Source organism: Lepeophtheirus salmonis, chromosome 3, assembly GCF_016086655.4.
Source record: "Lepeophtheirus salmonis chromosome 3, UVic_Lsal_1.4, whole genome shotgun sequence".
NCBI lineage: Eukaryota > Metazoa > Arthropoda > Copepoda > Siphonostomatoida > Caligidae > Lepeophtheirus > Lepeophtheirus salmonis.
In genome coordinates this window covers 6484805-6510760 of record NC_052133.2, presented here as the reverse complement: position 1 = coordinate 6510760, position 25956 = coordinate 6484805, and the positions used below count along the sequence as shown (strand labels likewise).

Here is a 25956-nt window from a genome sequence, read left to right as displayed (position 1 = left end):
TCAACCCTCCTTTTTAACAATTGATAAATATCAAACTTGTGTTAAAAATTCAAAAAACAAAAAAAAATATAATACTTTTTAATGGATTTCTAATTTCTAATTCGACTTTTTATGATGTTGACATATTAAATAAAGATAAAATAATATTTATGTATATTATAGATTGGATAATTCAAAAAAACTTTTGGAACCTTGCTCTCGCCATGAAACATGTATGATCTAAAGTGTAATTGTATAAAATAATTTAAAAAAATTAAAAAATGTGAGGGAAATTGCCGTATTAGTTACAACTGATAGCAAAATAATCAATAATTTTATGGATAAAAGTTACATATGAAAACAATGAGAAACTTACTGAATTATTAAAAAAAAAAATTGATATCTCGGATTAAAATAAAAGAGTGGAATTTATTTTACAAAAATCTGCATTATATTATAAAATTGAAATGAAAGTTTATGGATGTAGCTTTTTTGATATTTGAGAAAAATGGACTGAGATATGTCTTCTCTAACATATTCATAGCATGTTAGCGATCATAAAATATACAGAAAAAACAACTGGTTTTGTTCAATGTCTAAGCCGAATGATACTTTAAATACATTGTATAATTGTTTTTTTCCTTCACCCACTATGAAAATGTTCTTCGACACAAAATCAACAAAGGCGTTTTTTCTTTCCCAAAATTAAACCATCTGTATCCTTTAACTATTATACTTATGTGAAAGGTTGTATCAAAGGTACTCGTACATCATTAATCCAAGTCTATACATGAAAAAGGAAGCGAAAAAGCAAAGTATTATTATCAAAAGATAACCCTTTCTGACTAATTTCGAAAAATTACCATTATGTCTTTAATGTTTACGATATCAAATTTAAGAAACGGAGGATTAATATAAGAGGTTTTTAGAAACAGTAGTTTTGCATCTATATCTTTTTTTCATTGCTTAATACGAAGTAATATATTCGACAACTTGTTTTCCAACAAGAATCTAACTTCATAATATTCTTCTTGTAGAAGCCCTTGTCTCTGTTGGTAAAAAACTCGGACAACAAATTTTCACAGCCCTATATAGAGCCAAATTTGGAGTCAAAAGCGGATTGATTATATAAAAAGAAATAGGTGCAAGCACTTGCTGCTAGGTCCAGACTTTAGGGTGGATGCATAAGAACTTCCCATCCGAGCTCCTGGAACGTCTGTCCCGTTATCAAAAATGTGTGCCTTATCTTGATGATGTCTTTTTGTCTCCTATTCACCAATACTGACACATTTTTGTTCCATTGCCAGCTTCAAACGGTCGGATTATTCACAGTAGAGGACAGAATTGTATCCACAAAAATCGCATCCAATGTGACCATTGACAAACAAAATATACTTAATTAAAAAAAGAGTGGAAAAAACAAAGTTAATTTTTTCCCCACCTTATAAATCAACATACTATCTAAGCATATACAGTAGAGGAGGGATTAAGTCTTTGATCCCTTGCCGATTTCCTAAGTTTTGCCACTCCTATCCATTCACTTTTTTATTCTTCAGAAACGTATTTGAGCTTAAACCGTATGTTTAGGGTCATTATAGTGCTGGAGACCCATTACACCAACCATTTTCAGTACCCCTCCCTAAGGAAAAAAGGTTGTCGTCCCAATATTTTCTTGTATATAACTATGTTATTCTGCTTCCGATGCAACGAAGTCGTTTTTTCAACGAAGCAGAGAAACACCACCCCAAAAATCTCCATGCTTGAAAGTGGACATGGTGTTTATTACTGTGTTCTACTGAGCATTTATCCTCTTTCTAACACATATTTTGTTCATAAAATGTTTTTTTACTTTTAAAGTAAACCTACTATTATATTTATGACGCTATTTTTGTCATTAGGCTAACATGCAAAATCAGAAAGGGAGCAAATCATTTTTTCTCTAATGTATATGTTTATTCACAAACTAACTATTTGTATAAGAAGTGTTTAAATAAGTTGCAATGTATGTATTTTTAAAGTAGTTAAAGTAAGGAGCGTTGAAGAGCTTAATAAATAGTAATTTTTTTTTCCAGGAGTAGAGCGTACTGGATCTATGGTTTGAGTTAAAGCTTGATTGAGTTGATATTCTTTGTGGTATACTTTAAGCTCTCCATGATTTCCAGTCATTATTGAATAATAATAATAATATACTTGGGAATAATTAAAAAACCAATGACCTATTTGGTTCTTTTTGTATTTATTTTTGAAGGAAAAGTTGAGAGATAGAGTTGAAGTCTCGACGTGATTCATTTATAAAATAAATATTTAATTATAAAACATTATAAAAAAGTTTGAAACTTTTTTATAATTGCAACACTTTTTTCAATTGAAATTTATATTTTTTATATAAAAAATGTTTCTAAAATTTGAAATTTTTTTATAGTTATTTGTTAAAAATACAGTAACAAACAAAATGCGAATGTCTCATTTTGATGACGAAACAGACTCTGAATTATCGTCTAAATTAAGTAAAATTTGATGAAGCTTCCATTTTTTAAATGTAAAAAATCAAAGTTTGTAAATTTTCCCCTTTGTTATTTTTTAAAATATTGTGTATAACATTAATGTGGTACGTCTAAAAAAAATAAAAAATGTGTGTTACGTCTGATTGGCTGGTGGCCACCAATCCAAGGGCCAAGGATTGATTGAAAATTTAAGGAATCGTAGCAAAGGTATTTTTCATAAGGTATGGCGCAAGGTCTTCAGGGTCTGCAATGCCTAGAGATTTGGAAGAGCTGGTGAAGATGTACATAATAATTTTTGGTGTTTTGACCAGAGAGGAGAAACGATGGATTTAGAATTGTAGAAGGCTAATAATGTTTATAAGCATTTTCTTTTTTAAGAACTGGCTCGAGATCCTTTATTGTTCTTTTTTCCCCTCAATGTTGTTGCTTGGTTCTTTTTTCCTATTATCTTATTCTTGTTCTTTCATGAGTAGATGTAAGATGAGTAGTGGTAATATGTAGTAATGAATTTTATCAGACAAAAATACTTTACTAGTGGATAAAATGTACAACCGGGGCAATAACCTCTTACTTGCTGAAGCAAAACTAGAGGTTTAGTGTGTGTACCTAACCAAACAACTAACCATAATAATGTTTACTTTGGTTGAGGCAGCCGGTGGCAAAAATAATCCCCTTTGTTTCAAAACCTTTAAAAATTGGCCAGGACACCAATTACAAGATGCTTCCATATTGCCATGGTTGAACTAAACTATCAAGATTTAAATTATACAAGGGTACAGGCTGGCGTACCGTCACACACATCATCCTGATTCCATAAGTTTCCTTCCATCAATATCCCATATTTTTGTTTAAGGACATATGTGCTTCATCCTCATCTAATTTGAATGTGCTCGACTTTTCTGTCTGAGGTGACTAGGAGATGGAGACCAACAGAACTCCCTATTCAACTGACGTCTGCCTGAGGGATCAAATATTGCTGTGTTAGATAACTTATCTGAGAGGGTGTGATCAACTTTCCTGCACCGTGTGGAGGGTGGGATTACTTCTAATCCTAGCCATATTGAGTGGCCAAGTTAACAAAGTGTATGTAAATAAGATATGTTAAAAAAATCATTGTTTTAAAAAAGTGTTAATATTTATGCAATGCTACTTCTTGAGCACATAGTTTGCTTAATTACCCTGTCTATTAAATATCAAATTATTTATAGTGGTTTTAGCCAGTTAGATTTTTTAGGGTACATTGTTTTCATTACGTTAATGAAAAATAAATGTGAAAAAAAATGATATAGCTATACCCGAATAGAAACTTACGCACATACCCTTATCTAACTAAGGTACAAAAAATTCAATATACAGATTTTTTTCAAATATAAAAATATTTATATAAATACAGATTAAATAAAAAGTTTAAATTTGTAGGTAACAGAACTGGTCTAAGCTATTTCAGGGATCATATGTTAAACAAATTGGGACAGTTGAAATTCCCATCTGGGCAGTGATAGTGCTCATGGGCAACAATGAATATGTTTGAATATATCACCAGCGTTACCTCACTAATTCAAAAATTAACATAGTATTGTGCTCTCATCTGTCAATTACGCTGCTTCTTTTTCCTAACGTGTGTTCTAAACGTTGATTGGATGAGTTTAAGTTACATCTTGTTAAGCTGTGAAGAAATGTTCCTTAATTATCGACTAATAACTCTATAGTTAGTAATAATTGTCTAATTAAAACTCTAGTAATAAGTTATCAATATTATAAGTATAGTCCTTTTCCAAAGGGACAGGAATACTATTTCTTGTTTATCCTATATCTTTATATATATATTTTTTATGTATTGGCCATATTATAACTGCTATGAAAAAATAATGGCTATCAAATACAAGGTAGGGAAAACAAATGTGGACTTTTAATTCATCTTTTTTTTTCTTCTCATTAGTATGAAAAGCGTTTACTTTTTGATACTTTGTTTCCACTGTCCTCTTTACATAAACAAACAATAATAATAATTTAGTCATTATGAGCAAGCAATTAGCAAAACAGCAGCGTATCTCAGTTCTCCTACATTCTTGAGTTTATGTAATGAAGACACACGTTAAGTGTTCTTTTAGCCTGGATTTTAAATTGGCCAAAATGAAAAATAAAATGGATAAGACTGCTTCATGATGTCAGAAATGGAAGGGCCATAACTAAAAGAGGGATAAGAAGTTCTTGTTAAGTTTGGAGTAGAATATAAAGGATAATTCCACTAAGTCGTTGAATTGCCTCGCAAATGACGTGGCTGTGGCTCCTAGAACCATCAAGAGGGTTATAAATCACAACAGGGTATTAGTTTCTTTTAATAAGGCCCTTTGCTACCTGCTAATAGAGAGCATAAAAACCAGGACGCTCGAGACGTGCAAGAAAATACTCACATGGATGAAGCCAAATGGGTCAATTGTAAAAAAATTAGCGTTCTAGTATATTTTCACGGTTGATCAATTCCAAAACCTCCGTAACGACTACTGGCTGACAGAAACAAATGAAGACGTCCAAGTGGTTAACCACACGAAATATCCGGCCAAATTTTTTTCTCAGTGTTGTGGCCTCTCATGGGAGGATGATGTCCCCGTTCTTTTCTGGACAGAAAATTGGCCAGGAGGCCTACTATTAGATGCTTAAGTACATCATGTTGTCATTGTTGAAGAACAACTACCTTGAGGTTAAATATATGTGAACTCAGGACGGCGCCCTCTCTCACACGTCCGCCAAGTGCCAAAAGTTATGCACCGATAACATGCTTCAAAGTGATATGGCCCCTTCTATGGTTCCCACTAGTCTTTTCTATATGGGGCATTTTGGAGAGGGAAACCAACTGGACCTAACACCCAAATGTGGACTCACTTAAGTCCTCCATAGTGCTTGCATGGCACAATTTGTCAGAAGAATTTGTCATTGACCTTCAAAGTATGGCCTTCATACGATTTGTAAATGCTATGATTTATAATGAAGGTGGCAATATTGAGTGAAAACAGTGTAGCAAAAAATTTGTCGACATGTTTTGTGAAAAATTTTTTTTGTCCCTATAATGGAAAATATAAAATTATTGATTTATTTTTAAATCCATCTCTGGAGTCCATGTTTTGCTACCTTAAATAAATATTAAAGGATAAGTACTCTTACAATTAAATATTTATTTGGCTGGTTTCGACTAGTTGCTAAAAAAAAAGCCAAATATCGTCGACCCATGATAAAATATAGTAAAACATTATGATACAGTATAATAAAATAATACGATAAAATCTAATGAAATGATATATGTAATGTAGTGTGGAATTAAAGGAGATGTTGATTATTTTTTAAAAGTCTCTTTCAAGCTTTGTCTCTTGAAACAGCAAAGTGAAGAGGTTCTTCTCACGTCTTCGTGAAGGCTGTTCCAAACTAAATTAAAAAAGCTAAGTTGGAGGTAATTAGTAACTGCCGATGGCTGAACTAAGTAAAAATCAGAAGACAACTACATTTTTTGGGTTTGATATTACAATGAGTCAGTCCATTAATAACTATAAACATCATAACCACATCCTGAAGTTTCTTGCTCTTTTCTAGCGACAACATCCCGACTAGATGTAAACCAATTTCATAGGATATATAGCCGCATACCATCTTAATAAAGCGTTTCTGTACATTTTCAAGAGCTCTGATTTCTTTTCTACACATTGGATTCCACAACACAGAAACGTAGTTTAAAATAGGTATAACATATGCTTCATAAAGCTTCTTCATCAGTATAATATTTCTGGTTTTAAAACTCCTTTTAATAAACTCAAGCGTTCTCTTGGTATTTCTATCAATATTGTAAATGTGAATGCTGAATTTCATATTAGAAGATGTCAGCACTCTTAGATCATTAAAGACACTCAGATTCTTCATCTCTCCAAGATCAGTAGCACCGACCGGAAAAATTATAAGGGAGCTCTTCTCAAGATTTACTGGAATTCTCCGACGGTCGCTCCACCTCAGAAATTTTCTGATGTCATGTTTGGCCTCCTCTTCCGAGTGGCAAACAAGCTTTGTGTCGTCTGCATACATATATATTTTTGATCTGATGTTGTCATACAGGTCCTGAATATAGAGAAAGAAGATGATATGTCCAAGGATACTACCCTGAGGTACAAAGGATGGGACACCTATTAAACCTGATCCAATGCCGTTTATAAGAATTTACTATTCTCGAGTTCTAAGCCAAGATGAAATCCACTCTAATAGTTCAACCCCTATCCCAATGCAATATAGTTTGTGTTCGAGCCCACCGTGCAGTACCTTGTCAAATGCCTTGCTGAAGTCAAAGTTTAAGACATATGTATCGAAGAGGAGTCCCTACTTCGAGTGACATCATCCCAGAATGATACCAGGTTTGTAACACAAGAGCTTCCAATTTGGAATCCATGATGTCTGGGAGATGCTAAATTGTGTTTGTCAAAAAAGTTTATCACTTCAGAATTGATTAACTTCTCCATTAGTCGAGAGATCTGGCTTGTGATGGAAATTGGTCGGTAATTACGAACATCCTTATGCCTTCCTTATTTGTGTATTGGGATAATATTGGTCCTGTTCCAGTCAAATTGCACCACTCCCTCCTGCATCGACTTGCTGAATAGCATTGTAAGAGGGAAGTAAATACCATTACTAAGTTTGTTCAAGAAGAAAGCACAAATACCATCAGGACCGACGAGAAAGAACTATTGAGGTAGGAAATGGCTTTTAGGACAACTGATTCTGCAAAGAAAACCTTGAATAGGCGAGGACACTTATCTGGGAATGGTTGATCAATGTAGGCAGTCTCATAATCTGTTGAGTAAATCGAGTGAAAGAAATCGTTAAAAGATTGGCAATACTTTGGTCAATCGGTCATTCGAGTACCGTCATCCAATTTAAATTTGTTAAAATCATATTGAGTGGCCCCGATTTGTGTTTCCTATAAGAATAAACAGGCTTGTGGTTATTTTTATCAAAGTTAGATAGCAATTTATCTTCAAATTAACGTCTCCTCGAAGACACCAGAAGTTTAACATCATTTCGGAGAGCTTCATACTTTTCTAAGATTAGAGGACATGGGGATTTTTTGTATTGACAACAGGCTTTCCTTTTCTATTTTGCAAATAAAATGATGCTGCGATTAGTCCATGGAGAGCCCTTATCATTATTGAGATTTTTTGTTGGGAATGTACTTATCACTAAGGGAGTGAAGTATATTACGAAATGCAGACCACATATGCTCGACACATAGTACCAGGTTCGTGGAGATATTCGGGGCGGAAAAGAGTGAAACTCAGTCAATGGATAACAAGCTTGTTTGGATTCCTATGTAATTGGCGTTTATAAATATAGAGTGTATGTGGGTGACTAGTGTGACTTTTTCAACATGACGATGTAATCAGCATCTGTAACAATGGGGTAGTGATCTGAGAGAGACACTTCCTTCATGACCTCGGTCTTAATATTACATGATGAATTAGAGAGGACAACATCTACTATGTTTCCGTTGATGTATGTAGATTCAGTGATGTATTGGTGGAGAAAGGAGTCAAGAAAATCCTGGATAAGTAGATTTGCTGCGTTGGAATAAGGTGTCAGAGTATTCCAATCAACTACAGGAATATTGAAGTCACCGCACATTATGGTTGAGTTATTAATTTCCTTTATGAAAGAAGATAGTGGAAGGTCACTTTTGTTATTGAAGTCGGGGGATCTGTATACACACATGAATTTTAAATTTTGAACTTGAATCGTACACAGTTCAAAAAATTCACAAGAGTGTTCCTGCAGAATAAAAGCTCTTGTATCATTAAGGGAGTAGATAGCGATCCCACCCCCTCTGGATTTGGTCGATGAGTTGTAATCTGCTTGAGAAATTAGAAAATAGTTGTTAAGAATGATTTCAGAGTTTATATAATCATTTAGCCAAGTTTCGGTGATACAGATCAATGAAGGCTAGTGGTTGTCAATAATCATTTAAGGTGTATGGATTTTGTAGAATAAGCTCCTGATGTTTATGTAAAATACTTCTTGTTATTCCTTTCGATGATTTTTAGCTGCCCAGACCTCCTTACAAACGGAAAGAGGTCTTGGTTTGCGAAGCAATATTTTACAACAGAATCGAATAAAATATAATGTCGAATTTTAATAGTGTGAAAGATATATATAAGTAATTCATTTAAAAATCGTTGTGATATAGTATGGTTTGTTAGGTTTGGAGTACTTGAAGCATTAAAAGCTTCATAAGTACTTAAGGGAAATAGAAGTTGGTATGATGGACTTATTTGGCTAACGAACACAGGATTTGAGCCTATTTTTCTTGTTTCTTTTTGGAGGAAAGGCTGCCAGACACATTAAAATATCGGCCTGTGGGCCTATTTAAAAGTTTATTTTCGGAGGAGAGGTTGAAAGATACCATAAAGATAACAACGTGTTTTACTAATCAGTGCAACTCATTTGTCAATTAAGAATAATTTAAGGGTACTTAATAAGAATTATTACTACCAATATATTTACTGTTCTTTTTTTCTCTTATTGGAGATAAGTGTGAGATAAAATACCGACAACACCGTACTTTCAATTAGTGAAATTATTAATGGGAAAAATGTGTGTTGTTAAGAAGAGAATTTCCACTACAAAAGAATTTATTATAGATAAATATCGTATAAATTATATATTAACGCCATCAATGAATGATTAAAATACAAATATGATTTAGAAGTGCCTTAAGGCACATAGTTCATTTAAAATATTTGACAAAAAAAAGTTAGAGTTCATTTTTTATTTAGATTACAAACTAAGTTTTCCCATCGAAACAAGTAGGTATCTACTTAAGAATGTAAATTAAAGTCATAAATTCAAAGTCAAATGTGAAGTAAATCATATAATAGTCACTCAATACAAGCATGATAAAAGCTCAAATACATAAAATTTATTTATGTGTTTAATCAAATCGAAACCAAGCATGTTTATTGCATAAGACACACAAAAAAATTACGAAGTATACTTAGTTTTTTATTCGAAATAAATTATTAATAAACTCACTCAATATATTGGATGATTATTTGATTCTCTTGTGTGGGTAAACACATTTATATTTCGACTTTTTTTATATTTTTGGTGGGAAAATATTATACTCTTACAACCCACATATATTTTTGATCCTTTTTGGAATTTATTACTATGTATATGTTCTTCTGTTTCTGCGTCTGTAGAGCCTATATTTTACTGTGAATAGTTCACCTATTTGTGTTAATGAAAACATGTTTATTCGTATGTTATAAAATGGTGGAAATTACTGGGGGATAATTTAATTATTACATACTCTTTATGTTTTAATAAAATTTAATAAATTAAAACAATCTAAAGATAGATCATTTTGAAAAAGAAAATTTAAAAAAAAAATACAAATATGTCCCAGGACAGTTTTTATACCTTTTTGAAAATGTACCGAATAACAATTTTGAATATTTACTAGTTCAGATATGAACAAGTAGTGTTGTGTAAGTCTTTATTTAGGACTGAAGACTGCAGTACCAGTCATTTAAGTCTCAGTACGGTTAAGTTAAGTTCTGTATATCAGTCCTACAGCTAATCATGCTTGGTCCTTGGTGACGTCAATCAACTTTATGTCTCCTTTTTTAATCAGTTGTACTACTGATAATCCAAAAGACAGGTCAAAAGGAAGGGGGCAGATAGGACCACTCCTGTGACCAAATAAATAAGGACTAACACATCATTATCTTCAAGAAATCATTCTTTGAATCAAATTGATTGGAGAAAAACTGATTTTAAGTTATAAGCTTCGGTTGAAGAGATAGTCAAATTGCCTAAAGAATCCTCTGCTTGATCATTTACAATTTTGGATATAATATAAAATAGTTACAAACACCTTGTCTCTGGGTAGGGGCTATTAAAAGAGTAATAAAAAACGACTTTGCTTCTTTTTAAAGGCATTAATAGTACGGCTAGACATTTTTTATTTGAATGTGACCATATAGTAAATGTCTGGGATCACATAGTGTGTATTTTTTATTTGAATTTTGGAATATAATTAAACATTTTTTATAAGCTCTTATCAAAAATATTTTTTTTACCTCAAAAATTCAGAGCATCTTACAAATAAATTAGAACGCCATTACCTGATCATTATGACCAATTGTTGTTTTATGTACTATTTTTTAAATTGAATGGGATTACCTTTTTTTGTGTGACTGTTTTTTTGTTAAGTTTTAGGTGCGAGCTAACCTCCGCATTATTAAGTGATTCACGATATTATAATAAGTGAAAATATAATGGTATATTTGGGTAGAAATATAATAACTCTATTCCCAAAATTTGCTTGCCCTTGCCTTTCGAATGAGATGATGTGTTTTTGATTGCTTTTACAACGAGAAATTGGAAAATTACCAATTACTTGGTATATTTTTTCTAATATTTACATGATTATTTTTTGTTGTTGTTGGAGGTATATTCACTATTCATCAAAATATTAGTATAGGATAGTATACACCCCAGCGTCCAATAAATGTAATTAAAATGCTTTATGGTTCCACTGGATATATTTATACTAACATTAGTATCTGGCATTGCTTAGAGTTATTAGGCTTTGAATAACTGATAAACTTTGTTTGATAAATAAAGAAAATAATTCCACAAGAAACTACCAGTATTACTCAACGTTTTTCATGAGCACATTCACACGTAATTACTCAATACTTGGATATTTTCTTTGCTTAAGAATGAAATAGTAATGAACAGCTCCTGAAAAAAAAAATCAGTCATCAACTCATATTTTATACAATTTAACATACAAAAAGTTGTACCAAATATGAATTGACTTAAATGCCTTTTAACTTTGAGCTTTTACTTACAACCAGTTCATTATTTATACAACTCTTTATTTACAATGTATATATTAAGGAGCTCTGTATATAGTGAGTGACACATGTGAAAAATTGCAATATTCACACATAGATGGTACCGTCTATTCAAATCGACCTCATTTTCATTTAGGCATAACCTTTAAAACACAGCGGTCAAAATTTTATGACAATGCGTTCTTTAGTTTGTGATGTATTGTTCTAAATGTAGCCCTACTTTTGTTATTTTCCAAATAATTGATCAAAAACAATTTTTCATATTAATTTTACACAAACCTCTTTATGGAAAAAAATACCGGACTAGCTAAACAATAGTTTGAAAAGTGTTATGAGGAATTCGCTCCATCAAACGAAAAAAAAAAGCTGTAAATAAAATGCCAATTATGAATGAAAAAAAAAGTATTTACTTTATTAAGACTATGACTTTTCTTCCCATGTGTTATATATCTAGTTTTTGATGGCATATTTGCATTAGGAGGGAAATGTCTTTTTGAATATTAAGCTCGGGTAGAAAAATTTCCCTTCTACACAAATAAATTGGGTATGGATGTCTTTAGTTTAAAAAACAAGTTTAGACTCTTCAACATTCACCCTACTCATTAGGTTTTAATGAATTGATAAAAGATTAGCCAAAATTATATCCCCCCCAAAAAAAAAAAAAAAAAGAAGAAGAATAAAATAACTCCGTATTGGGATGATAAACTCATTAATATTGTGACTGATTTCTCTTTTCAAGCTCTTATCTTTCTCCATATTTATTTTTACTTTTCTCTTGGTTAACAGTTGAAATTTAGTTCAAGCAATTTCCAAATTTTTAGCCGCTATAAATTTCTTTATATATGGGTCATATCACCAAGGTCAAATTTAGTACCACAAATGAAATAAAGGATCTATTATAGCCCATGAGCGGAGAAGTCCCACACTTCATACATAGATGAAGCTATGTTTCTTTTTAATTCACTTCATTTTCCGAAAGTAACTTCCTTCAAAAGACATCTCCCAAAATTTTATAAGAATCTTTTATTTAGTTTGTGAATTATTACACTAAGTGTAAGGCTACTTTTGTTATTTCTAAAAAAATCGAGAAAAAACAATTTCGTGCTTTAGTTTTAAACTCCTTGTTGATTAAAAAAAATCAGTTCAAGCTAAGTAATGCTTGAAAAGTGTTATGGGGACTCTCCTCAGTAGTTAAATATAAATTTAAAAAGAGCTAATTTGAAAAATAAAAAATAAAATAAACGTATTTTCATTGTGAAGCCCTAGAAGAGTTGTTTAAAATGTTAACTGCTGGAGTGTAAAAATGATGATATCTTGCAGTAGCTTATTAATTTTTTTAACTCTATGTAACTTCTTTCTTTTGTTATACTACCGCACACTCGATGCTACATGGAAAATCCCTGCAAGATTTCATTAATATCACTGCATTGTTATTTTTAATATCAAAAATGTATATACGGATTACATACTGACTTACATTACTTTATTAATATACAAAATGTGGTTACTACAGCCAATGCATACTAATTGAATTTCTCTACTCGTTTGAGAAGATGCAAAGTCACTTTTCAGGAGATGGATGCAACTTGAATACATATATATTTAGGTATACTCGGTTATGCAGTAACACAAAGTTAATCATTATGAATGCTTTTGTCGTGTATTAATGTACAATATACATACATGTGCATTAGACTGTCTCGCTTTTGGGTTAATTCAGTCATAGTTTGAGGCTTCTCAGCCTTTTTTTTAGGGTGATACCAGCCATGATAGTTAAGAAAAAAATTATATTTTTTGCTCAAAATTGCCTTTTTTTCAGGCCTTTTATCCCAATGAAAAACAACTTCTTATGGTAAAGACATTTTAATACCGGTCCGTAGATAAATTAGTATTTGTCTGCACAAAATTATATAATTATTTTTCTGTTTTATTTATTATCTAAGTCTGGGACGATACTCAAGAAGGACTTACTACTTAATTTACAGTTTAATCGGACAAGAAGAAAATTTGAAATATAAATGCAAATTACAAAGCATAATTAATTTTGCAAGGTAGTGGTTAATTATTTTTGGTTTGATAATTTTTGTTCGACTTATTGGATTTCATAGGCAACAAGCTAAAATGCCTACTGCAGGAGCTGGGATCAAATTGTCGCCAAAATATTTTTCTTCAAAAAACAACACAAAATATACATTTTTAACTTTTTTATTGAAAATCATAACTGTGACGAGCATATAGGTATAGGGTAGCCATTCATTCGATATAATCGCCGTTGGCATCAATAACGGCCTCAATACGGCCTCTGAACCGGCCGCAGGCTCTTCTGACCATCTCATTGTCCATGTTGCGAATACCTCCTTGATGGAGTCCATCAGACTGGCCTTGGTGCTATGGGGATGTCTGTTGGTATGTCTCTCGACATAGCTCCAGACAAAATAGTCCAAAGGATTAAGGTCGGGAGAGCTAGGAGGCCACAAATCCTTGATTACGACGTCATAACAGTTCTCCGTTAACCACTGCATGGAGATTTTGGACACATGGCTGGGTGCAGAGTCCTATTGCAACACCCAGGGCCTGTCTCTGGCCACCCCTTGGATCTAAGACAGAACCACCTTCTCCATAACATCCAGGTAGATCTCTGTATTAACCTTTAGACCCGTTTCAAACATGTGGGGAGGCATAACATGACCTTCACTGCTGACCACCCCGAACACCACCACCGTTGCAGGGAACTTGGTCTTCATTACCTTCCACACATGGCTGGTGCAGGTGGCTATCCACCTGTTGTTCTGCTTGTTGACCTTCTGATCTTGACAGAAATTCTTTTCATCAGAAAAAAACCACAGCATCCTGGGCTGCTTTGGGTGCTCGATCAATTTTGTTGACATCTGGGTCAAATCTGGCCCACCTGCATCTTGTAGCTCCTGCAACTTAAATCCTCAGATACACAGTCCCTTATTGTTTTCTCAAGGCAGCCCAGATCCCTCGCCATGGCCTTCATGGACCTGGTAGGGTCATCCTCAACCATCTTCTTTACCTTTTCGACAAAGTCGGTGTCCCTAACCTTCCTGTCGGCGCCCTCCTCCTTGGGCGCCCTCTTTATGGTGGCATCAACATCCCAGGTGCCCTCTAGCTTCTTACAGATACGCTGAACAGTCCGTAAATTCACTCCTAAGGCTGAAGTAATCGTTGAATTGGAGATTTCACCTCCATTATTAACCAATGCCATAACTACGGCGAACCTCGAAAGCTCCTCGTTCCACTTATAAATCTTTATCTCCTCATATGATGACGGCACGATGCTAATTGAACTATGTATCGTCAGCTGACAAGAATAGTTTTCCTATTTAGCAACCGGTTTTTTATTTGATAAGGTCGTCTTCAAGTTATCAAGGTTTAAAGTAGGCGACAATTTGATCCCCGATCCCTGTACATGTTCTCCTTACTCTTTTGTAATTTGAATTCATACCAACTAATTTCTTGTTCACCCTATCAACTGTAAATAGAGAAGTAAGTCTCCCTCTAATATAGTCCATGTTCAAGTCGAGTGGACTTTTAATTTGAAATGAGTATATTATATTCACTTACGCGCCCAAATTTGATTAACATTGCAAATGAGTAGGAAACAGGACCCATGTTGTGTAATTCTTGTTCTGAAGAAACAAGTTAAGTTGTTTTTATATATACTTCAAATTTGGCCTCTCCTCCTATTCCAATATATTCGTTATAATATAATTTCCTTAATATTTAAAGGTTCCAATAATTGAATATTCACTACCAAAAAATTTATCGTATGAACAAAATACTAAAAAAAACTAAAAGTCCTCAAACTTTACCAAGGAAATATTATTTGATCGTTTTCACCATAAAAGTTATTCATGTAAGAGGGGAAAAGTATATTTCTGAAAATAAGACAGTGCACTATTGATGTATAATAAGGTATTATTAGTCTATTAAGCCCATGACATTGTTTGAATGAAAATATGTATACATTACAAATGCATTTATTCAAAAATTCATTTCAAATGCATTTGTCTCTTCTTTAATCTTTAATAAAAATCTTTTTTTGTAAAAATACTTTATTTTCCTTCATCGGATAATATAATAATAATATCCAAGGTATTATCTTTTTAGTGTATAATATCTATACTGAGCGAAAAATTAAAACTTATAGAGTTTACGTATAATTCTAGAATGTTTCATATATTTTTAACAATCAAAGCATGAATAATCACTAATCAGGTGCCCTGGAGCTAGTTTACTCTTTCACAGGGGTTATCAAAATTATATATTCTTTGTCCGACAGTCTACCGACAAATATATCCGATATATTGGCTAACTGAGTATTAAGAACAGGTTGGAAGTACTAAAAAGTCAGGTCTTAGGACCATTCCTTTTAGTACGAGCCCACTTATCCCGGATTTTAAATACTATGAGATAGCTATTTTATAGTTTGCACCCAGTATATTATTATACTTCTCAATATAATAATATTTTATATATAATTGAGTATTCTAATGAAGGACATCTCTTTCTATGTAATATTTTCAAAAACCATGCAAGAAAATGTAAGACTATCATCTGTGTAATCTTGTAATCTTCATACATCTATTTATAGTCAAAAAATATGTAATGTATATACATGGAAATATTGTAATATGACTTTGATTAGATAAATAAAACTTAAAAATTGTCCATCCTTGAGATGGTAAAATATCTATATAAAAAAACAAACATGGTAATCTTTTAAAGTTACTCTTATAGAATAATTTTCAAACTATGATCAATCCAAGTCAAATAATTTTAGAAAGAAGGTAAACTTTACATTAAATCAACCAATTCTTATTTCTAGAGATTGGAATATTGTCTAAATGACGATGAGTGTTGAATCCACGCCTGAGACAATGTCATAAAAATATAGTAATTGTCAAAATAACGAGAAATAATTAACCACTTAACGTATTGATGAGTTTTTTATAAACATGTTTATTTCTTCGGAAAAAAAGCTATAAAATTTAACATTTATTGTTTTGTTAAAAAAACTGCACCTGAGATAATATAAATAAATATAGCAGGTCTGATTCCTGAGAGATTACATATCATCTGTCAATATATCAATTTTTCGAGAGGAGAGAGTAATCCCTCTGCTACGAGAGGAGAAGTATTGTAAATCAAAGAACCATGAATCTTGCCTCAGAAAATTGGCCATTCTCCATGGAAATATCAATTTTTCAAACAATTCATGAATCCCTTTAGTTCATGCCACTCAAAGCCATCGAGATCAATGATTCAAGTTGATCAAAAATTCTTTGAAGTGCATGAACTCCCTTTCGCTTTATAGTCTCAGCCTATTCTAATTTGTCAACTTGACTTTTTGAGGACTCATTATTTTCAATTCATTCTATAGCAGCTAGACTTGAATTTTTGAACTCACGATATAATCACGCATGGTGCTTAGCTTGTTATTTTTTTTTACATTTCCCTTCGTGTTAAAATGGAGTAAAAAATTACCCCTACCCTGCTTTTTTTCACCAATCACTCTATTTCCATTCCCCTTATAAGATAATAAAAAATATTCATGATTCTTTGTGGTGTCTAGAATTCTATGGAACTATTTATCTTTTGGAGCACTTTAATCCCAGCTCAAGCTCGCAAAAACTATATTTTATATAATTTAATTTTTAAGACAAGATATTACGTCTGTCGCAAAAAAGGACAGAAATTGAAAACGAAATATCTAGTGTAAAATCCCTTAAGCTTTGTAAGCATTCGTATTTAGCTATTACTAACATATACTTTTTATATATATTCACGATCAATGCAATTTAGTCATTTTTTCTCTCCCTACTGATCAGATTAAAGACTTTTAGCTTTCCTTGTAACTTTGCATTGCAGAGAATAGCAGATGTGAGTATTTGAAACTCGATTTGGACTCAAGTCCATGTTTTGAAGACTGGACTTGGACCTTAAAGTAATGTATTTAGGAAGTTAAAACTTAAATGGACAATTCATTCTTTTGTCAGCAGTTTCCTTCATATATGAATCTATTCTTTCAATTATAAATCTATTAGCCGATGATTAGGTCCTTTTAGAAACACAAAGCAATATGTATAAGAACACTTGTTTTCAAATCTCACTTTATTGTTATTTGTGTAATAAAATAGAATGATAAGTCAGAACAAAATTTGATATAAAGAAATCTCTCATTGAATTGTTCTACAAATATGAAAATGTAAACTGGTTTATATTGTTTTGGTGCAGAAAAAAAAGAGCCTAAAATATTTTTAATGCAAAAAAAAATAAAAGGAAAAAAACTCAGGCATTTATCTATAAAGATTTAACACCATTCTTTAAATTTATATCAATTCCTTTAACTATATTTCCCAAGAAGGACTACAATCAATCCAGCTCTGCAAAAGGGTGTCATCTACTCCATAAATCTCTTCAATATCTAATGCACAATTAAATATCTCTACGGATTTGAAATTATACCATGTTTCATACGGAGCATCGTCGAGTCTGAGTCCTTTCAACTTATCTCAAAATTTTCTACGACTCTTTTCCGTTTTAGGTACTCTAAAATTAAATTATTTCAGCTTGACTTTGCTCCATGAAAAATTTTCTATGATTAACAAAGAACAGTTTTGCAATATGAAAATAATTTATTAACTATTGATAGATTTGTGGGGATTTTTTTCTTCTAAAAATATTTATAAGTGTTGTAAAAATAGTTAATGTTAAAATTTTTATGAAGGACAAAATAAAAATTAATAATTGTTATTCGTGGGTGCAGCTCAAATATAAACTCTTTTCTTAGAATATTAATGAGTAGACTTTGATATGAATTATTTACTATGTTGTTGTAGAACAAAACGTGGAATTACAAAATAAGGAAGGAATGGAATTGATGATACTAAAAAAATAATTACTATAGGTTTGCAATTTTGGCATTATTTTATATAAAACTTTCGAAGAACGAGCTCAAGAGCATAATATGAAGTAATTCAATTAGAAACCCCCATCTTAATGATTTATTCTGTTTCCAAAATTTCGAAATCCCTAGTAGCCCATCGGAAAGATACTCTTTGGGGTTTTGGTATCATATTTTTTCAATATAAAAGTAATAGATTTAACCAAAAACCCCTTTCTTTTATAACCATTATTAACACAGGACAAAAAAAATGATTCTTCAGACAAATTAGAAAAAAGTATATTATTTTTTAGGGAAGAGTCAAGAGAGATAGTGAGAGAGGAGGAGAGTGAGTGGGATCCTGGTTGTGCGTAGAACACACCGAAGAACAGTTTTGTAAAATCTCATCCTGAGCCAGTTAATAAATATTTTGTATTTTTAGGTTGCCTGTTGGCTAGGGATGGTAAAATTTCAGTATTCTTAGCCTTTGGATATCAGGATAGTTATTTTGTGGTCTCTAATCGAATTCCCGTAACCTGTTGCTGTAGTATAATATATCTAATTATATAAAATATATTTATCTTATTTTCTTAACATTTTTTAATATTTGTTGCGCCATCTCTCCTGTATTCTTGTATGTGTTGGTGATTTATAAGTTTAAGCCCTTGTTGTACTCGGAGTAGTATTAAGGATCAACAATTGAATAATTTTTACATATAACATTGTTAAATACGGAGTTGAATGTGTGTTTATTTCCTTCATCACATGCATCTCTGCTCGCAGATGATGAAATGCACATAATGACAACCAAGCAGTTTTTTTTAACTTTGTTCAAATTGTCAGGGTGACCACATCATTTTTGGCTTCTTTTTTAAAGTAAAGTACCATTTTATGTTATTTTTACTATGAAAATTATTCTCATTTATCCACTATGTAGGCTACTTATGTTACAATGAACATTAATTTTGTGTGTACTAGCCAATACGAGAAGTAATATCGATTTGTTACATACATACAAATATATGGACATAATCGTACAAAGACTCTGAAAAAGGGATTATCTAGAGAAACAATAGCCTTATTACAAATGCGTGGTACTGTATATGTGCCACTTTTTATAATCTAGCATGTATTCTGAAAAGCAGTATATGAAAGGCTTCACTTTAAATATCCTAAATAGTATTTATAAAATATCCATCAAAAATCAGAGCTTTCGTTAATAGTCCGATATTAATTATATGTCCAATTACTTTTATGACTCTCGTAGACGCTCATTTTCTCTTCCTTTGACTTATTCAGAGAAGTGGAACTCGAATGTCAGAAGGGAAAGGAAAAGTTAAAAAAAATAGGGTTACTAAACTTCTTTATTTTTCTTGTTGCCAACTGTTAATTATTATTTAGAGAATAATTATTTTTTATGCTATACGTTAAATTGATAATTTTATCTAAATAATTATCAATGGCAGAATATGAAATGAATGGAATTCTAAGCAAAGGCACTTGATTGATATAAATTTATATAAAAATCCAATATTATGAAGCACCTTTTTGAAGTGCATAATACATAGAATCAGTTGCTTTAAATCATACAAGAGTCCACTTATGAAATGAATGAAAAAAGTTGAAAGGAAAATAAAATACATCATTGTATTAAAAAAGTGAGCCATGGACAGAGATTAAAAAGACTATTCTGTTCCTTGCTCACTAATACGTTTAAATGTTCTAAATAGGTTGGGATAACTAATAAGAACATTAATATCTTGCAAGTTGATACCATACATTAGAATTTCATCAATATCTGTATCCCAGAGGAAGCTGCCCTTGTCAAAGATATTGTACAGATACAACAGTTGGGATGAGGGTAATCATTGATATTATAAATAAGAGCGTCCTTAAGATATTTATGGATTTATTAGTTACAACCGGATTTACCTGGGCATGTATATTAATAATTTTAAAAAACTGTTACATGTAATTGTAACCTGTCTATAATGTTTGACATATGGTCAATAGACATAAAACAAAATGATAAAAGTTCCGGTTAGGAAGAGGAAGTATATTTGGCTATGAGAAAACTTTTCTGTCTGCAGTATCTAACGGTAAATGTTATTTTTATTATTTTCCCGCATAATGTCCGCTATTTTTGTCTTCTCTTTGCAGAATTCAACTTGTTTATTCAATTAAAAGCGTCTACTTATATAGTTTGCATCGTAAGCTATATATAAAGTAATCCATGAGACTCTCTTTATCGATAGGGTAAAAAGGTTTACTAATCATCTACTAAATTTTGACATGAAATAATAACGTTGTTATCTCTTTGCCACTTGTCTTATATGATTTGCTCTTCATTATTTGGAACTAATCTGGGGTTATAAATTTATGGATTTCACAGCAAAGAATCACCTGGCGTGGCTTGGGCCAAGGAGGGCATTGGAAATCACATTAATAATGGTCAATATTATTTCTTCTTATGTTAGACCCCTTCCGTGTTATTATGTATTCAAAAAAAAAAGTTTTATGGAATTCAAATATGATGCCAACACTTATGTATCAAAAAAATTGTCGGGATGATAAGACCATCTTTAAATTTTGTCAAAAAATTCCCAAATCGAAATTCACACAAAAAAAAGGAAAAAAAAAAAATTGCACTAATTTTGAAAAAAAATGTAATAAATAGGACGTATTAGAATTGTAAAGAAAAATACAAACCTTCCAAGATTTTTTCATGCTTGCAAAAAGAAAAAAGTTATGGAGAATAATGTCGTCGAAAGAATAACCTTCAATAACTGGATCATTTTTGCAAAAATTTTACAATAAAATTTTCGGGAAAGTAAAAATATTATATTTGCCAGGTAAATTTTATGTCTAATATGCAACTTTTTGTGGCATTTCTTCTTGAAAATTAAAAATTAAAATTGGATAAAAAAATTGAAAATTACTCAGAAAATAGAAGATATTTCATTGGAACAAAATTTTATGTGTCATATTTATATTTACATATGTAATTTTGTTCTTGAAAGCCTTTGTTTTAAAACATAAATAATTTAATAAATCAAAAGTAGAGACACTTGACAAATGTGCATCTCCCTTTAAGTTCTATCAGAGTTAGAAACGTTGATAAGCCTCACACAAACTATCCTTTGTTATACTACAAACAATTATTTTCTATATTCCACATTAAAAACTCTCCTATTGTGGGGAAGAATTGGCTAACTAACAACTGATTGTGTGTCTTTTTGTTTCTTTATTTGGATGAAAGCTTTAGAGATACAATAAAGATAACATTGTCATGAATATGGTGTGGTCTTAAAAATTATGTCAATATCTATTACGTTGATCAACAAAAGCCTTCCTATTAAAAAATAAAGATTTATTGTGAAGAACAGTCTATTCAAAAGAATGACAAAAGAAGGAGAAAATTATGAAACACGTTAAAGCTCCTTTTTGTATTATTACTTCTTCGTAAGCAAAAAAAATTATTTAAATAATTTTAATACTTCTTGCTAGAGCATGTTTTTTTTTTTTTTGGAACTACAGCGTCCTTGCATTTCATGAACAAATTTTCTTAGGCTTATATTAGTAAGCCAATGATATTTTATATATTTACTTTACAAGTATTTTTTTTTCGCCAACAAAAACTTTTGTGAAATAAATTTTGGAAAAACACAATTAAAGGCTTAGTTTCCAAAAATGTATTTCTTAAAGCAGTAATAGCAAGCAATTTTTTTTAAATACATCTACCATTATAAAAAGGAGTCATCATGATATAAGTTTATAGAAAGCCTTTAAAACTAATATGAATGATTACAATAGGTGCTGTGGAACGAAGTTGAAACAGCTCTTACTTTTTTGCCTTATGGACTATGGAAATGAATTTTAGAACTATCTATTATTGGATATATGGAACTTTTCATTTATTTGGAAGGAGGGAATCAGTAAAATATATTGGCTGCCCACACAAAAATAAACAAGAATGATTTTTTGCCAAAATTGAATCTGGATTACATTTCTATTGTCCGACAAATTACTGTCAATTTTTATTAAAATTATTATGCCTTATCCGTTGAAAGGATTGCTTCCTAAACTTAAAGTAAGGAAATATGATTCGAAGTAATGGAAATATTTACAACCTGATGATACTTATTTGAAAGATATAAATAGAAACAAGAAGTTATTTTTGATGGTGGTTTGCCATTGTGAGGGAAGCTTCTTTTAAATTATTCTTTTTCGGGTTAAAGAACTCATTAATATAATGATTTGCTTCTCCTTTTAAGCTCTTATCTATATGTATGTCTTTCTATTATATCTCTCTTTATTAATAGTTGGAAATTGGATCAAGGTATTTACCAATTTCTTACCTCTACATATTTCATTACCTTTGGGTAATATCTTCAGAGTCAAAGTGAGTACCACAAATCTAATAAAGGATCTAAACCAACACATGGAATGAAAAGTCCCAAGATTCACACATGGATGGTGCATGTTTTTTAAATCACCTTATTTTCATTTAGGACTACCCTTCAAATGCAGGTATCAAAATTTTATGACAATCTGTTCTTTAGTTTGTGAGTTATTGTTCTAAATGTGACCCTACTCTTGGCAATTCCAAAACAATGGATCAGAAATAATTTCTTGTTTTAATTTTAAACTTCTTATTGATGGAAAAAAATAACATACTAGCTTAACAATGGTTTGAAATGTGTGTTAATAACTCTGCAACATAAAAAAGAATTAAAATACCAATTTTGAACGAAAAAAACGTGCTTTATTGTTTAAATCTGGTACTTTTCAACCCATTTTGTATACTTAATACTGTTAATATATTTCAAATCATCCATGAAATTTGAATACAGAGCCTTTACGTAATTGGTCTAAACATTTTTATGAAATTGTTCCTGCATATGTTCTGATGTAGAAATTTGTCATTCTATTTAATCTTGTTCAATATTGTTTTTGTGTAATAGAAAAGTTATCAAAAAGATAAAAATACTATACTATTAATACAAAATAGTGAATTTTGTATAAATGCAATAAACCTAACTATATTATTTTATTCATTATATATTTGAGATGGAAAAGTGATAATAAGCTTTTAAATACATAGGAAAAAATGTTTTACTTAAGTTGAAGTTTCATATAGATTACTATAAAGTTTTATTCGGAATAAAAATACATATGACTTCAAACATAACTTTCTAATGGTTATAATAAAGTCTACTAAATTGTTTTTAAACATTGATGTATATAGAAAATAACTTAAATTATAGCTTCACTATTGATCAAATAGATAAAAATTGGCATTTTAATATAAATAAATAAACCCTCAGTTAATCAACATCCTGTTTATGTAAAAAAATAAACGCCAAAAATGAAATGTATATATATGGTTAACAGTAAAAAAGTTATAATAAATACGTTAATAGAATTTGGTAAATTTTTTTTTATATTTCATCAATTTTGCAATTTTAAATACCTATTTATATCCCAAAATACTTAACTAAATATAGGACATCGAAAAATATAAGTTTATATTTTAAAACACTCTTAATCCTTTGTTTGTAATTTTTTAACACAGATAGTGAACTGGGTTAAAAAGATATCCCAAAAATAAAATTTAGACACATTCGACGTAGGCTCAAAGTTGCACTATTTAGGTTTGTAATCATTTTTCAAATTATTTAATTAATATTGTACTTGTAAGATAAATGAAAATGTTGCAAATACCTGGATGAGCTAAAATTATTGATAAAAAATGTAGCATTTGTTTAAAAAGTTGATCGTATCAGTATTAATTTAGGGTCTCAACAAGATATAATTTGTTATTATCGACATGAAAATGTTAGAATTTCTTTCAATCAATTATCAATGGTGATGAGGTTACATAAAATAAAAATTGATATTACATTCGAATCCATTTTCACAACAAAAACAAAATAGGAATATTGTAAAAAGTGTTGCACGGTGATGATATGTAAATTTAAAGAAAATATGGATAGTTTTTCTTGTTTTTTTTAAGTTTGTGTAAAGAAAATTTCTGTTTAATAAAGAAGGAATAAATGTTTGTCCTTTCAATTAGATATAATATGTTATCCACATAAAAAAGAATACTAATAGTGGCAGTATAATATTTATAACTCTTTGCAAATATTGGAAATCAATTAGTATCCAATGGTTTTTAATGAGGTTGCGTGTATTATATCAAATAAAAGTTACACTATTATAATTTTGTTGGTTACGCCAAAGTCCTCATATTGGAAAAAATACATATATATAGAAAATAAAAAGGAAAGACAGAGGAATTACTTTTAAGCAAAACACTTAATTAAATTCACTTAACCTCAGAATATTGGAAAATATACGAAAATAACATAAACAAGGCATTATTAAGATAAATGAAGAGTTGCATTTTAGCGGATTAAATTTTTTATGAACATACTAATTTTGAAAAAAACTGTATTGGTGACTATGTATTCATTAAGGGTTAAGCCTATAACACATACTAGGAAAGTTCTTATACTTTTCGAATTTTGACATTAAAATCTTTGTATATTTTAAAATACAAAAATGTTATTTGACAAAAAAAAAATGCCATTTTAAGTATCTAGTGGACTATTTTTTTTTTATATTTAATTAAATAATGAATGATTTACATTAAAATTAGATTTTAAATTTGTAAATAAACCCTTTTACCACGAGACAATCCGCTGTTTGCAACGCTGGAATATCATAAGTAGTATATTTTGTATTTCTTTTGTTTAATTATCCATTACTTATAATAATTAACACATCTATTTCCATGAAATTTTGGAGGCAAAAAACGTCAAACTGCTCAAGTCATGGATTTGTATATCAAATAAAAAGTGTATAACGTTACAGAACTAAGAATTGTAATGACCATATAGAAAACTATTCAATTTCAAAATTTTAAATAACCTAATAAGTCATAAAATTTTTGTTACTTAATATATTAAAATATTTTTAAAATTCAAAGATCAAAAAACCTTACGAATATTCCTATTTAACAATATTTTCATCGACTATTTCATACTGTCTATATAAATACAGGGCTCTAATGAATTTACTAATATTTTATAAGCTTTTTGTGAGTACCTTTACCATTGTAATATAAATATGCTGAAAAAGCTAAAAATGTTATATTACAGATTTGATAATTTGTCTGATTTTGATTATGCTTGATGTGAAAATTCTATTTATGTATGTAAATATTAAATAGTTGTGAAAATCGTGTAGTCGGCCCTCTTAGAAAAAGGAAACTAATGGGATGTTATAAAAATATATTGTGAATTAGGTGAATGGAATATTTTGCAAATGTGAAAAAAGAGGGATTCTAGTTGTGTAAGAAAATCATCGAGAGACGTACCTATAGACGTACCTATATGGAATATCTAAATTATAGATCTTAATTTATTGAATTCAATGTGTGTAGGAAACTCTTGGAAAAAATAATATTTTTTATTTATTTAGGACCTCAAAGACAATTCTTAGGTGTGCATGTTTGTATAAAATTGCCGAGTGTATTAATAAAAAAGAAAAGAAAATAACCTTTGCTATTTAATCGTTAGCATATGGTAAGTGGTTTTTCAATCATTTTTTCAATATTAGCAAATATTTTATTTGTAGTTTTAGCTCAACTTTCTAACACTATAAA

The 25956-nt window shown here is 30.6% G+C and overlaps 1 protein-coding gene across 8 annotated transcripts in view; it reads right to left on the bottom strand.

Annotated features, from left to right (window-relative positions):
- LOC121114281 (3',5'-cyclic-AMP phosphodiesterase 4C) overlaps positions 1–25956 on the bottom strand; it is a 404803-nt gene that overhangs the window by 261391 nt on the left and 117456 nt on the right. The window lies entirely within an intron of this gene.